Consider the following 16,045-nt stretch of genomic DNA (forward strand, 5'->3'; position numbering starts at 1 on the left):
CAGCACTCAGCCGTACAGAAATCTGACTGGGAGAAACACAAACCAGGGCAGCGCTGTCTTCGTGCTGCTGAGCTGCTGCAGCAGAATGAAATTAAGCATCTCCTCTTCATTTCACAGCTGCCCTTCAAAAGTTCGGGGGGTTTTGAAGTGAAAGGTCTGTTATGGACAGGTCAGGTCTCGGGGGAAGAGAGGCAGGATCCCTAGAAACCACGAGGATCACACTTTAAAAATACACAAATTGATAGGACATTTCATAAATACAAATAACATCATTCCACTTGGTCTCCGGCTAACAATTTTAGGTTTCTAGCCGAGAGGTGACTGCTGGGATGTTTCTAACCTGTTTTCTAGCAACAACACTAATCTGCATGGGGAGCCTGTGGGGCTCAATCAGCATCACATAAAGTCGTTGAAAAGGGGGGTGAATTTAAATTAGATATAAGGAGGAAGTTTTTTACAGTGAGGGTGGCCAGGCCCTGGCACAGGCTGCCCAGAGAATGAATCTGTGGCTTCCCCATCCCTGGAAGTGTTGAATGTCAGGTTGGATGGGGCTCTGAGCAACCTGATCTGGTTGAAGATGTCCCTGCTCACTGCAAGGGGAGTTGGACTAGATGACCTTTACAAGTCCTTTCCAACCCAAACCACTCCAACTCTGTGATCCTCAGGCTGCTGTTGCCAGCCTAACCTGGGAGGTTTGGATTACAAGGAAGATTTGGGAGCTTGTCTTGCACAGAAACAGCAGCAACTTGTGATGATGGTGTTTGAGACGTGTGGGAACTCTGCTCCTGTTCTTGCTAGGGAGGGAGAGGTAAGAAATTCTACTCATAAAGCTTTGAGCAGAAGTGGTTTAAAATGGGCAGGGGAACACCAACTTTAACGCAAGAGCAGGAACGTGTGTTGGAAAAAGAGCCAAGGAAAGGGGCTGGGGAATGAAAATGACAGGAGATAAAACAGAGATAAAAGGCTCAGATGGGCTAGAGAGAGGGGAAGAAAAGGACAACCTTCTAACGTCATCACATCTAGCCAAGAAATTACTATTTTAAAGGAGTCACAGCTTTCCTGGGAACACAAGGCCTGTGCCCCGGGACTGCCATCAAGCCCACAGGACTATTGCAATGCAGGCAGCACATGCTACAGACAGCATTTGTCACAGAGCTGAAGGGACACCTTTATCGCGCTAAACCATCGCATTCCTCTGCTTTAAAAGATTTCACTGCTGTTGTTACACTAACAACATCAGGCGGAAAACATTTTTCTTCATGCCCAGGGTGTTTGTGCAGCTCCTCAGGGCCCTGATCACAGACAGCTCCAGGCTCTCAGGTCAGTCCCCCTCACCAAACCCAACCTGATCTGAAACCTTTGTAATCTAACAGTGGAAATCCAGGTGGCTTCAGCACCTGAAGCTATTTTGAGGTGATTTATGTTGTTTCTACTCGGTTCTGAGATTAGGTTTATTTATTTTTTTTTTAAGCAGAATTGATAGAAAGCTTTGTTAATCTCTGAGCTTCAGCCCCCTATAAATGTGAGAAATATATATGTAAACGAACACTTTTTTTTGGTGGAGATGTCTTGAGCGCCACGCAGGGCAGAAATGCAAGTAGCAAATGAGCTACATAAAATGTGAAAACTCATCTTAAATATTCTACACAGCAAAACGCCAGCCCTGAATGTGCTGCCAGCTTCTGAGACACTTGACAGCCTACTTCGTGTCACATAGAGCAAGAAAACAAAAACCACCCAGGCCTCAGGTTCCCAGGCAGGCTGAGCACCTGCACCACATGGGGAGAACCCTCATCCCCAATCAGGCTCAATGGCAGCTAATTAATAATTGGTTTGATCACCCCTCCCGGGCTCAAAGGGAAGGAGCTGTGAGAGCCCCTCTCCAGCTGGGTGTGGCATTTGGAGCTTCCCAGGCCACGGGCATCCTGGTGGGAGGAGGGGGTAGCTCCTGAAGCAGCTGAGATGGGGTCTGCTCCCACCTACAAGCACCAGCACCACGCCGTGGGTGTGACCCGGCCATCAGAGCATCACTCCACGTCTTCCTGCAGCCACTGTGTGAGCTCCCGTTCCCACCGACGGTTCTGCACCTTCCTTCTCCACGTGAGGTCGGTTCCAGCTCGGGTGGACTGAGCTGTCCCCCCCCCTGCACACACACAGCTGTGTTCAGCAGCTTCCAGACACGCCTATTAATTTTTGGAGACTTGGGCAAAAATATTAATTGCATTCCAGAGGCATTCAGCATATTTGTAAAAGCATTTTATACCCTGCATTGTGTCTGGTGAAGAAACAGAGCTGCAGAAAGCTGTTCTTTGTGAAAATCAAAACACATCCCCAGTCTGGATGCAGCAGAACCGTGACCTCGGCCTTCTGCGTGAGCTCCTGTTACCAAGCAAATCCCAAAAAACTTCCTAATCTTGGCCTTACTTCATTCCCACTTCAGCCAGCCCTCCCTAACTCTTGGCTGTGAATACTAAGTCCTGGCTAGGAGAGGCTGTGCAGCTCCTGCATCCCATCACGGCCGGCTCTGCAGCATCTCCCGTGCCTGGAGCCACCGCGGGAAGGAGTTGGGATGCACAGGGGCCCACGGAGAGACGAGAGCTAAACCCAACAGCAGTGAGGAGAGCTTTCAGTATTCAGGTCCTCTCCTTTTCCTGTGCAACACCCCTTCTGTTTTCCCAGCCATAAAATTGATGTTTATCTCGCTTCTAAGTGCCTCGCAGAGATCATTACACATTGCAAATGCAGCCATTTGCGGATAAAAGGAGCACCAGCAGCCTCGAGACTGCCACGCCGCCCCTTCCCGTGCCACACGGCAACGCCTTACGACCTTTAGGCTGAAAATCAACACATAAAACCAAGGGACCCGGAAACATTTGTCAGGCAAACGCAAAAAACCAAGCAGAGGTGATTCTTCCACCTGCTCCACACCACTCCCTGCTCAACCACGGAAAATTAATTTGTAAGTGAGACAAACCCTGCAGCTCTGCTTGTGGCATTAAGTAAAGAAACCAAAAATCAAGAGAAGGTTGCTACTCCTTGCTCTAAAATGTCCCTCTGGATCTGGGTCTCTTGGAAGGTGCGGAGGGTGCAGAAGGCAAAGAGGGGGATGCAGATGTCAAAACGAGCCCCAGAAGGAACACCAGAAACCCACAAGACACTTCCAGGTGTCTGTGCCACGAGGGAGCAGGGCAGGGATGCCGAGCTCTGGGTCGGAACACGAGCCCAGGGCTACGCCAGCCCCCCACTCACCCTCGGGCTCCTTTGCTGGTGGCCACAGAGGCAGCGAGCCGGGCACAGACCCTTTCCCAAGGCGTCCACCAAGTGCCAGAGCGAGGAAAACTCATCAGCTGGAAATCTTCGGCCCCGAGGAGTTCCAGGGCGTCCTTTTGAAAACATTGCCACCTTGTGTCTCGCCAGACACTCGAACGCCGGTGCCCTGCCTGTGTGAGCCACGGAGGAGCTTTATTCCAGGCAATCAGGGGCAATAAAGAGCCGTGACAGCTACAGATCGCTCGGCTGTGTCCTGCTCCTACTGCTACCTTGTAAAGTTGGACAGCGACGTTTCCCTCATTTTTTTTTTTTCATCTCAATTTATGGCTCCTCTGCCATGAAAAGCCACTTACGCCCTCCACAGTTACACGTACCGTATCCTCCAAGGCCAGTAAATCACGCTCTCCAGTCATGTCAAATTTTGTGAAATAAAGCTAAATTGCGGTTGTACTGCAAGGCGAGAAGCTGCAAAATTGAGAGAGAACAAGCTCTGCTTAAAGCCAGAAATCCAGCTGAATATGGCTTGCAGAGGCAAGGATCACACAAACCTCCCGGTGAAAGAGAAACTCCTGACAACAGGGAGCCCCCAGGACCCTCTGTGCCACCCCAGGCTGCCTCTGTAGGGCTTCTGTGGGGTAATGCCAAGAGTTAAAATAGCCCAAACTCAGAGGATTTCACTCTATAAACTGAGCTCCCTCACAGCCAGAACACAGAGAGAGGGGCTGGGAGCAGGGCAGAGCCAGGCTCCAGCAGCATTTATTCATTGAGGCTTGGTCCTCAGCCCAAATTTGGGCTTGGAAAGAAAACTGGGGAGCTGATGGGGTCATAGCTTCTTGTTTTAAGTTTTGGGGTTTGTTGGGGTTGGTTTTTTTTTTTTTTTTGTGCAGACAGAAGTTAGAGAAGAACTGACACAGCAGGGTTTCACTCTGCTGAGCCCATCTGGGCTCACTCAAAGTGCTGGGCACTGCAACAAGAACTGGGGAAACTGAGGACAAAAAAAAAAGCTTGACCCCAAACCACCCTTTACATTTTTCACGGGCACGGTGACTTGTCTTTTCCCTTCTGCAGCAGTTAAACTTTCATGAAAGCTGAATTAACTTGGACAAGAGCCAGCTCCAAGGACAGACAGCAACAGGATGGAACGAGAGCAAGGAAGACCCAGACCACTGCTGCTCCTGCTAATTCCCCTGCCTGCATCCCACACCGGTAATTTCCAGGGGGCTCCAATTGCTCCATGCACTGCAGCTTCTCCATCCCACCACGACAGAGCATCCAGCCTGGCACAGGCACCGGGCACCTCTTTCACCGTTTCTCAGCAAAACCCTTGCAAAGAAAACCACTGCTATTTGGGAGAATATTCCACAGTCTAAGCTCAGCAGTCTCCTTCCCTTCACAAGGTGACCTCGCAGCCCACTGCACGAGCCCAGAGCACAAGGTACAAGCTCTCCAGGTGGAAGAACGCCTCCCCAGAAGCAGAAAAGATCCGAAGCACACACACACACACACAAGAGGAAAATTATGAGCAGCCATGACAGGGACAAGGAAAATCACAAAACATCTCATGGCAGAGTCTTAGCTGATAAAAACCCAACGTGCACAGCACACAGCTTCGGGCTGGGATACACTTAGTCCTCTCTGAATGTTTAATGGGAGTATATGCATCAGTTAATCAGCAGCACAAGACACAAAGCGTTTTGTACCTCCTCGCCACGTGTTGTGCAATTAAAAGGCTTCTCATTCAGGCACAGAAAGAAAAGTCAAGGGACTTTGGCTGTGAAACATCCATTATTCAAAAGTATATCCATTATTCAAAGTTTTTCTTAAAATCCTATTGTCAGTTTGAAAGGAAAAAGAAAATGAGTTTCTGAAAGCTGTGCTCCGTTGATATTCCACTCCAATTTTTGCTGATTGTAAGTACTAAAACTCCAGACATTTTGAGGAACTAAAGAAATCCTTCACAGTTGCTGAAAAAGGCAACACCCTGTGGGTAGTCACAATTTCCAGCCCCCCCGACTTAACTCTGCCTAGCAGGGGTGTGAAACACCCCGGCCAACAACGCACTCCTTTCCCAAATTGCTCGGCGACCCCAGCGTGATGCTGAGGAGCAGCTGCTCAGGAGGAGGCAATAGCAAACTGCTCAGCAAGCAGGAGCAGACACCCACCACTGCCCCCGAGCAGCTGGCTGCACTCCTAAGCTCGGCTCAAGGAAGCCTGGGTGGGAGGCACAGCCTTCCCACAGCACCCAGGAGCTTCCACGCAGGGTGCCAGGGCTCAGCTACAGGAGCTCAGATGGGAAACAGATCCCAAGGGTGCCTCCTGCCATCCAGATGGGAGTGAAGAGGAGCATCAGACCCCACGGAGCCACTGCAAGGGAAAGCACCCAGCTCTACCACAGCCCCTGCTGCACAGGGAGCAAATGCTGGGACAAACAGCACTGCTCCAGGAATGATGCCACCCAGGAGCCACCTGGGCAGCAGAAAATATTCAGCAAGGGCAACAAATTATGATAAATTGCTAGCGTTAGAATATAAAATAAGTAGCCAAGGTTTTACCTCCTCTTGGAGCTAGAGGAGAGAGTGCTGACACCCCCTGAGAATCTGGGCTTCAGGCACCTCTGTAGGGATGGAACAGGTCTTAAGTCCAGGTGGGTGAAGTCCCCAGGCTGGAATCCGGTCCAGGGAAAGCACCCAGATCAAACATGCTTGGCCAGGCCCAGAGCAGCAGGGTCTAAGGCCAGGCTGACAGTGCTGAGCTGATCTAGAGATCAGTGTTTCTACTCATGGCTTAGAAAGAAGCCAAGCCCCCAGGCTGAGCTTACATAGAGCCCCAGCCCATGGGTGGGGATGCAGCAGAGGCACAGCAAGGGCTTATGGAGAGGTAGAGCGGCAAAAGGCTGCTGTGCTGTAGGGCTGGCTGTTGAAGAAAGAGCTAAGATGAAATTATTATTGAAGTTATATATCAGATTAAGAGGTAGGGGCTAAAACCTGAAAACTAATTGAGAGTTACGAGCCAATAAAGGTGCTCATTGTTTTAATTTAAATAAACACGCGTGAAAGAGGAACGGGAGCCTTAGAAAGGCTTCTCTGTCCTTGGAGAGGTAAGGCTATAACATACAGTAGTCTCTCAAGGATTAAAGATTCTTTTGTGTGAGTAAAGGAAGAACAAAAGAAAACATGGCAGAGGGAAGCAGCATTCAATGATAAGTACTTGTAACTGTAATACTGTATAAGAATATATGCTGTTAGGTGGGCTTAAAACCTGCTTCTTCAGGATTCCAGTATGTACAGTGTGTAACTGAAATGTGGAACCTCCAGTGGTGTGACCTGAGCACACCAAAGACACGATTCCGCCAGAGCAAATTGATGGAAGGGTGATGACTGACAACTAATAAATGCAGTAAGCTGGGTGTAACCTATTAAAGCCCTTAAACACTCGTGGGAGCTCAGTGGGTGCCACAGGGTCGGGGTCCTGCTCTTCCCTAATCATGCTGACTATTTTTCTGCTGTCAGACTACCAACTTTAGGTGTTGCCAATAACTTGGGGAACAGCCTGAGTGTATAAAATGAAGGCATTATTCAGCAGTCTGTGCTGACAGCTATCTTTAAGCAGCACATTTATCTGAAGTACAATGATGCTTCAATAGCAGACACCTGTAGAGTGCTTCCAGGGCACTAAAATGAGCTGGATGTTATCTGCAGGAAGGCTACGGCTCACAGCTTATTTGGACAAATTCTTTGCTGCAATAAGCCATTTTCTGCTATTACCAGTGAAATAAGCTAAACACCCACTTCTTTTCTTCTGCAATGAGAAGCTGTGCGTGATGAGACGAATTTGCAAAGCTTTTAAAGGATGGATGGGAGTTAAAGAACTTCCTCCAGGCTCTCAGGCACTGGCAAGCAGGACCGGAGTTGCTGCTGCAAAAGGAAGCTGGGAGGGGTATTGCAGCACAGGCAGCGCTGAAGCGGCTCGTGGAGCCAGAGCCGATGTGATGCTGGAACAGCAGGGCTCAGCACAGGCAAACTGGAGCACTGACAGATGAAATGGTTTGACTGTTGTGGCTCCACAGTCCGCTGTAGCTCAAATTTCTCTCGTTAAGCTTCAGAGAGCAGCAGCCAGCTCGTTAGTGGCGTCTCAGGGTCCCTTTGTTGGCAGCAGCTCTTATAAAGGTAACAGTGTCTGTAATGGCCCCTCCTGGGACCAAGCTGGACTGAGGCAGGGTCACAAGCACATTCATTCTCCCCAGGCAAAAATGCCTGGGAATGTGGCAGACTACATGGAGGGAAGGCGGGAGAGCACTGTCCCTTCCTTGCTGGCCACTGCTGGGGGTGGATGGATTTCACTCCCTGTTCAAAACACACAAACCTGTACCCTGCCATCGTTCTCATTTTGGTCCCCATTTCAGCTCAGACCTTCCTGTCCAGCTGCTGCTGGGGCACTGCTCTGATCCAGAATCACAGAGTGGTTTGGGTTGGAAGGCTCATCATGTTCCACCCCCTGCCATGGGCAGGGACACCTTCCACTGTCCCAGGCTGCTCCGGGCCCCGTCCAACCTGGCCTTGGACACTGCCAGAGATCCAGGGGCAGCCACAGCTTCTCTGGGCAACTTGTGCATCACCCCTGCCATGGCAGTGGCTCCCAAATGGGCACCAGTGGGACCCTGATTGGCCTCAGTTGCTCTTTGTACAGCTCAAACCGTGAGAAGCGGCTGGAAATGAGCCATGGTGCTCTGCTCCCATAACCAGTGACTGCAGCCCATACACAGAATTAGGCTGTTGCCGAGGGGGGGAAAGTGGCCCCCAGCCTGCTGATGGGGTTGGATAAGCAGTGTGAGAGGCCAGCTTACACCTGGAGATGATGACCTTTCCTGTGGCCTTGTGCCGGAGCAGGTGGTTGAAGGCTTCATTTAGCTGCAAATTCAGTCACAGGTATTCATGGTGATGGCCGTGGGGCTTTGCAGGGAAGGAAGGGGCAGAATGATGTATAGGAAGAAGTCTGTATCAGAGTCTGGGCTTTCCACTCCTGGGACCCACCGCTGGCAGTGAAATAATGCAGGACCAGACCAGCTCCTGGGTATTCCTCTGCTCTACATCCTTGAGTGTGCTGGATGGTGGCTATGTAAATATTTCTGTGGAGCTGAGCCATTACTTAAGGATTAAAATACCATTGAATAAGTAAAAAAATGATTTGAACGCCATCAAATGTGCTCCGGGGGGGAAATGCAAATGAAGGAGCATTGGGATCCACTAATCCACTTCTGAAGCATTATCCCAACACATTATTCTTTAAGAACACAAGCCCCTTGGTATGGGAATGAGCGGGTCTTTATGGCATTGCCACTAAGGACATCACAATTCTGGCCTTGCTGTACCCATCCAGGAGTTAATGACTCCCTGGCTCCAACCCAATGAGAGAAGATTTAAAAGGGTGAGGGGAAAATGGGATTTCTTGATTTAATATTTTTGTTTCTTAGAGAACCAGGACTCTGGAGTTCCTGTGCCAGGGGCCTAACTGCTCACAAAACTCTGTTTCTATGAAGGAAAAAAAAAGGAGATTTGCTAGAATAATTCTGAGGAGCCTTCCCCATGCTTACCCCTTCAAGCTTGGAGAGTGCTCCAACATGGGGATGGGTATTGCTGGGGAATGGAGAAGATAAAGGAAGAACTGGAAAAAGCATCCTCCTGGTAAGGACTTGGAATTCTCCCACAGCACAAAAGGTTCTTCAGAAGGAACAGGTTAGGGGGAAGAGGAGGGTTTTTCTTCTTGCAAAATCCACTCTCACAATCCTGCCCTCCCACATGAACCTGCAAGGAGAGTGAGGAAAGAAGATGGACCTGCTGGAGGTCTTGCATGTAGTGTTGAGGCATAACCTACATGCTGAGGAGGGCTTTTACTTCAGTGCAACTTTCCAGAGCTTCCTTGATGCTTAGAGGGGATAATGGGGAAAAATTCTTCCCTGGGAGGGTGGGGAGGCCCTGGCACAGGCTACCCAGAGAAGCTGTGGCTGCCCCTGGATCCCTGGGGGTGTTCAAGGCCAGGTTGGATGGGGCTTGGAGCAGCCTGGGATAGCAGAAGGTGTCCCTGCCCATGGCAGGGGGTTGGAATGAGATGAGCTTGAAGGTGCCTCCCAACCCAACCCTTCCTGTGGTTCTGTCCCCACTGATGGCCTCGATGGCCGTGCCAACTGCTCTGCTGCTTGTGAGTGTTTCACCTCCCCTCTGCTCCAGCTGCAGTTCGTGCTGTGGCTTGTGCTGCCCTTCGGAGCCAGCTCACGTTCAGTGTCATCCCCAGCTGCCACTGTCACCTGAGACTGAAGGCACACCCAGCAGCCCTGCAAAAGCTGCTCTGCTCAGAGAAGCACAGAGCACCTCAGGCGGGATGACTGAGGTTTTTCTCAAGCAAGTGGGAAGCTGGGGTGTGACCAACTCTTTCTCTGTACGTATTTAAATGTGCATATGGCACAGTGGGAAAAACGTGCCATGACTTCTGAAAGGTACAACGTTTCCAGGCCATGGGAACTCCTCTGCCACCAGGGATCTGCTGGGTACTGCCATCCGAGGAGGACGTCTACAGAAAGGAGCCCCATCCCTTTCCCTCTGCCCCAGCACAAAGCTCTGATGTAGTGAAGTGAAACGTTCTGCTAAGCAAGGACCCGTGTTTGCTGCTGACTTTACAAGCAGGAGTACATTAACTCCAGGCTGTACTGAAAATGTCACTCCTGTACCATTCAGACAGCCCATGTAATTGCCTCTGCTGTGGAGCAGGAGGAGGAGGGTGGCATGGATCAAGGTACAGAAATGTTTCCTGCAGCCTGGCCCCTCCTCTGCTGCCATCTCTCTGTCAGAACCTCAGGACATTGCTTCATTTCAATGGCTTTGTCAGGGGATGTTCCCGTGTTCCAGAGGAATGGAGAACTTGGCATTTCAGCTGGCAGCTGCTGCCAAAAATTGCAGGAGCTGGACACCCCGCTACAGCTCCCTGGTGAAGGCCGAGTGGCACAGACACTGCTGCTCACAACCAGAGCTGCTGCCCTGGAGCCCATCAGGGGAGACACGCGGACACGGAGCTCCTCTGTGGTGAGACAGCTTCGTGACAGGGCCTGCTCAGGATGCTTCCCACCGAGGGGAGTGGGGAATTAACTCACCACTGCACGTGGCCTGTGGTGTCTCAGCACTGAACAGGTTCACCAGGAATGTCAAATTCTGTGTAGAAAGTTGGTGTTGAATAGTTCTGAAGTTTGCACTGTATCTGTGTGGGTTTAGTTTGTAAGAGTTGCCCTTCCTGCAGCCCCCAACACCTTCAGACTGTTGAAATTCAACAGGTCAGGGCTGCTGACTGAAGCTCTCACAGGCTGCACCCACCCAGGCGCTGTGCAATCCTCACCCCTGTGGGACCTGCATGCTTTCCCCTGCTTAGAGGGAAGGAAAATCAAGGTGCAAACCTGAAATGATCACCTCAGCTTACACGGATGCATGCCAAAGAGACCAGATGCCAGCTTTTTTGACAATTTCTGACAGCTGAAATACCCAGGTGTAGAATTATGCTTCATGTGCTGCCCCTCTGAGCAGCTGCTGCTGCTGTTTACCCTGGTTGAGTCCACGTCCCGTGGCCAAGAACCAGCGAGATTGTGCCACAGCGGGCTGGCAATTGCACCACGTCCTCATACAACACCTGCAGGCATCTGCTACAGCATCTGCTTAAAGACCTGTGACAAGGAATCCCAAGGAGGGATGGGGCCAAAGATCTGTTGAGCTGAACCCATGGTGGGGCTTAGTATCTGAAAAAGTTTGTTTTAGTAGGTTTTTTTACATCTTTTAACAGCCCGCTGTTTGGAAAAGCTTCCCCCAAGCATCCCACTCTGCCAAAAATGACAGGGTAAGGGGGAAAAAAGTAATCTGAGGGTTGTGAGGCAGAACTAAAGCCCTGAACAAAGAGACAAAAGTCCTTGCAGTTCTGGAAAACAATGGCTTTGTATCCTTACCTTCTGATCAACGACACGCTCTGCTGCCGCAGCTTTAGCGCCAGTCACACCACTTCCTCTGCTTCCCTGCCAAAAAAACCCCTTATTAGATGGGTGTCAGGAGAGAAACCGCGCAGTCCTGCTGTTCCCTCTGAATTAAACATTTGATTTCCCTGTGTTTTCAGGAGGAACCGTGAACGGCTCACGCTGTGCCTAGTAACAGTCCACTTAGCAGCTGCATTAGCTGCGCGTATTTATCGCCTTCCCCTCCCGCATGTGGCTCCTCAGGCAGAGCCTGCGCCTCTTCCATCGGCAGCGCTCGGCATCCCCTCGTCCGCATCCACAGCCACGGTGCCAAGGCTCGAAGGGGGCAACCTGCACGGCACACACCTGGATCTGCCCCCACACTGGCCCATGAGGGACCACGAGCCCGTTCCTGAACCCCCGTGCGTTTTCCTCAGCGCCTTTCCCCCGGCATGGGCCGAGGCGGGGGCAGCTGCGAGCGGCGGAGTTCCAGGCGGGCAGAAGATGGCAGCAACAGCCCAGCAACCGCGCTGCTTCACTGGGCAGGGATTGCCTTTCTCCGGGAATACCGAGTATTTTCACCCCTCTGGACTTCAGGATTGTGATCAAGGCACGAGAGACACCGCGCACGGACCGGGAAACCAAAGGAGACGGCTCAGCATGAAGAGCTCGGTGAGAGAAGGACCTCGTAAGCATCGCCCAGGCATGGAAACGTGTTTGTTCTTCCGGCCTGGGTGGATCTTTACAGAGACTTCTGTGGATTTTAGCTCCTTAGTGCAGGTACATGAGGCCCGGCAGATTTTCCACATGGTCTTCCCAATACAGGGGATGTTGTCCCATGGGAGGCGGTGGGAAATGGGCAGCAAGCATTAAGGAGCAGCACTGCTGGGACAGTTCTGTGCTATGCTTCCATTTGGGATGTTTTTTCTTTTAGTCTTTGATCATTGCAGGAGACTCGTGTGGATTTTTAGCTCCTAGGGGGTGCAGGTACCCGAGGCCTTTTGGATTTTAAGCTTGGCATCCCCTTTCCCCAGTGCAAATATTTGGGAAAAATTAAAACCTCACATTTTTAGAGCTCTGCTTTTTCAAGGACAATGGTAAACATCCTGAACACTCCACCGTGGTGGGCGTGTAGGCTGGGATGGGCTGGTAGACACTGTAAGTGACATGTGGGACGGGAGGGAAATCTGAACATCACGCTGCCTTGCATCCTGGATTTGACCTTCCTCTTTTCTTCAGTCTTCTACACCTTTTGCAACATGCACGTAACTTCTGTTTCTGTTCTGTTCTTAGGTAAGGTCACTGGGATGGGACTTACAACATCTTCCAGCTCTGCTGCTGCTTCTCCTCCTAAAGATCTTGGCCGAGTCACCTGTGTCAATTCAGTGTCCACCCTTGTTAAAGGGAGTCCGAGACTCTCTGTTCTCCTTGGTAAGAGCCTGGAGAGGTGTCAGTGAACAGAGGTAAGTTTTTCTTGCTAATGCAGCATTTAAAGTGGCTGACTGCAAAGCAGGGCTTATGCTGTTGTAAGGTGTTGCCCAAATGCTAAAAGAAATAAGCGGGTTCTCATGTTAAAGAGGGTTTCAGGGCAAATGGCCACGGCAGAGGGTTTGGAGAGGGGGCTGGAAGCACTATCGAATTCCCAGAGCAGGGCTTTCTCTGGTGTGTGAAGCTGGTGGCCACTACCCTGTCAGTGTTTGTAGAGGGGACAAGGAGAGATCCAAAGTAGAGTGGGTTATGGAGAGGGAGATGATTGGAGCTGAAAGAGGGGAGCAGAGGAACAGCAAATCCTGGAGCCAGGCAGGGCAGGTACAAGCTCCCTTGAGAAACATGACGCAATTTCCTTCCCCAGTGTAAAGGTATTAGATTATTCTCGGTGATCCAATAAACACCACAAGCCTTTGCAGTGATCCCTGTACCTTGTGGGGCTGCAGAGGAGGGCATGGGGCATCCCATGACCAGGAGCTCTGCCACTTCAGCAGCCTTGAGCATCTCCTCTTCAGGAGGCTTGTCCAGGGATGAACAGCAGAGCCTGCAGCAGGGAAGGCTCTACCATCCTCTTGCCAGGGCAGTGTTTCATAAAGCTCTTACAGCTAAAGCCGAGGAGTACCTTTGGAGTGCTCCAGCATGGTGGTGTGGGAGCAAAGATCTTCAATGCTGGGCTTGGGGGGAAAGCAAAGGAAGCCCTGTGTGGGGCTGAGCTCAGGCACACCTGGGGGAGCCAGAGGGTGCTGAAGGGGAGAGATGAATGATGGGGAAAAGAAGATGGGAAAAAAGAAAGGATGCTCTGTCCCAGCTTGGGGGGACTGGAGAGGCAACAGGGTCATTGCAGCTCCTCACAGTCCTGCTCCCAGCACAGCTGTGCATCCCCAGGGGACTGGGCACTGAGCACTTTCAATATTGGGTAAATATAAAAATGCTGGGTAAATATTTAGAGTATCTAAGTAGATCTTTGCAGCTCCAGTGAGCCACACCAGTTGAATACTTTGCAGAGGAGCATTTTGGATTCCAAAGGCTTGATTTTTTTTTTTTTTTTTTTACTTTTTTTTTTTTTTTTTTTGGTAGTGAGAGAGTGCCTTTGCAGAAGCCTGTGGTGGTTCCCAGCAGCAGAAAAGGGCTCTGTGCTGCCATCGCAGTGTGTCACCACACCGGTTTTCCCAATGGGGAAACCAAATATTCAGGGGCCATGGGTTGAGTCAGAGCTCGCAAAGCCAGGGGATGAGAACCCTGATCTGCTGACTCTCCATCCCTCAGTTTAACCACAGATTTGTCCCTTCCCCTCTGGGGATCTCGCACTCCAAAGCTGCGCTGCCATTTGCGCATGATTTTTGGAGAAAACTATTTTTGGAGAAAATAATGTGCTTCTCGGGCTGAAACATCTTATAATAACTCTCTGTCCAGAAGGCAGATGGGAATGTATGTGGGGGAGGGATGATGAGAAAAAAATTGGGGTGGAGAAATCAGTATGGCTATTTGTTAGAGGAAGACCAGAGCACACCCAGCAGTTACTGCTCCGCACAGCAGCTGCCGGACAGAGACCCAGGGCCAGGGCCGGGTGTGGCTGTGCCACAGGCACAGCGTGGATGTCCAGCCCATGCCATCCCTGGCGCGGGGTGGGCTTGGCTGGCTGATTGTGCTGGAGGTAGCTCCCAGCTGGCAGAGGTGATCACAGCACCTGCGTGTCCTTATCTGCAGGTGAAGCAGCGTGTCTGCATGGGACCACGCCTTTGTGTGGCATTCCGGATCAGGAAGAGAGGTGGCTTCCTCTCACGAAATCCAGCAAGAGCTCTAAAGAGCAAAGTAACAGCAGGGGGACTGAGAGACAGGATCTGCGCCCCGATCAGGGCTCCAGCTGATGTGCCACAGTGAGGGATGCACTGCAACTGAATGGGTGTGGTATTTTCTGTGTATCCCCTTCTTCCTTCCAGGATTAGCTCCAGTAGGTGGTGTTTTATTGCTTAGAGAGAGAGTGCCTTTCTTACTATGCCATGACCACTAGCCCTGGTGCCTTGTGGTGACGTGAAGGAGAAGGGAGCAGGCTCAAGCTGAGCACTGGTACCATTTTTAGATATACCAGCTTGGTACTAAATACCATGCACAACTTGGATTGGAATCCTGCAAAAGGGCCATGAACTGACTCTTCTCTGGAACAAGTGGATTTTTTCAAATAGCATCCGTGGTCATAGAAGTGCTGAGACTACACACCCAGCGAAAATACAGAGGTGGGAGGAAAAATACCCGATGCAGCTCCCGGACACTCGGTATTTCTCAGGCAAAAATGTGCGCTCACACACAGGAAGCCCTAAACATTTTGGACTGTACCTGCAGAGAGGACTGGGCACTGCACACCTGGACAGTGGAGGCTTGTGGGAGCATTAGCTGTGGTTTGGGAGCTCAGGCTCCTGGAATTCAGGCTGTACATCTGCAGGGCCATCACGGCATGGGCTCTCTCTGCTACGCTGTCCTTCATATCTGCCCTTGCCAGGCGTCAGCCCTTACCTGTGAGCTCAAGTGGACAACTTGAGAAGCCTTTTGCTGCACTTTGCCACAGGGAGCCTGTCAGCTCATTTCATCAAATAAGCAATGGCCAGCAGTAATTGCTTCTTGTCTCTTCTGTACAGCCCTGATTAAAAACCAGGGGCACAGCCATCAAGTGTCATTGCTGTGGTATTTGCTGCCCAGAGAAACAAATGCACCTTCCCACCACCTTCCAGCTTCCCTCCCACAAGCAAGGAAGGTCTCACCTCAATGTACCTGCCATGAAGGCAGGTGCAACCAACTTAAATGTCTGTGAATGACCGTGCCTCTGCCCAGGATGACTGTCTGGGGGACTGGCCGGTGTTTCTTGGCTGGCAGTGTAGGAAACAGGATGGTCATCTCCACCTTGAAGCAGTTCAGATGCAATTGAAGTGAATCCCTTGCGGAACCCTCCTGGCTTCTGCTGAGCTACCACACAGATGGGTCTGGCTCACTGCATGCAGCAAAAGCCACTTAATTACAGCAGCAGCTCAATTTATTTGTTTTGGAGCATCCTTATTAGCCATCACTTAAGCTTGTAATTAAGGGAAGAATAGGGACTGTAAAAAGGGTACCATCCTGTGCTGCTGGTCTTGTCCCTGTGCTGCAGCAGCCCAGTGTTGCTCCAATCTGCTCAACACCTTCAGGACTCTCTCCCCTCCTGCACAGACAGCACTGCTGTCAGCTGTGCTCCAAATGCCTGCTTTATTCCTGGAAAAGCATGGCAGTGTTTTTTTCCTGGGACACTCTTAACTGACTGGGGTAGAATATCTGATG

Source organism: Corvus kubaryi, unplaced genomic scaffold (assembly GCF_017639235.1).
Source record: "Corvus kubaryi isolate FWS band 111438036 unplaced genomic scaffold, C.kubaryi_AGA036_p1.0 37361, whole genome shotgun sequence".
In the NCBI taxonomy this organism is placed as follows: domain Eukaryota; kingdom Metazoa; phylum Chordata; class Aves; order Passeriformes; family Corvidae; genus Corvus; species Corvus kubaryi.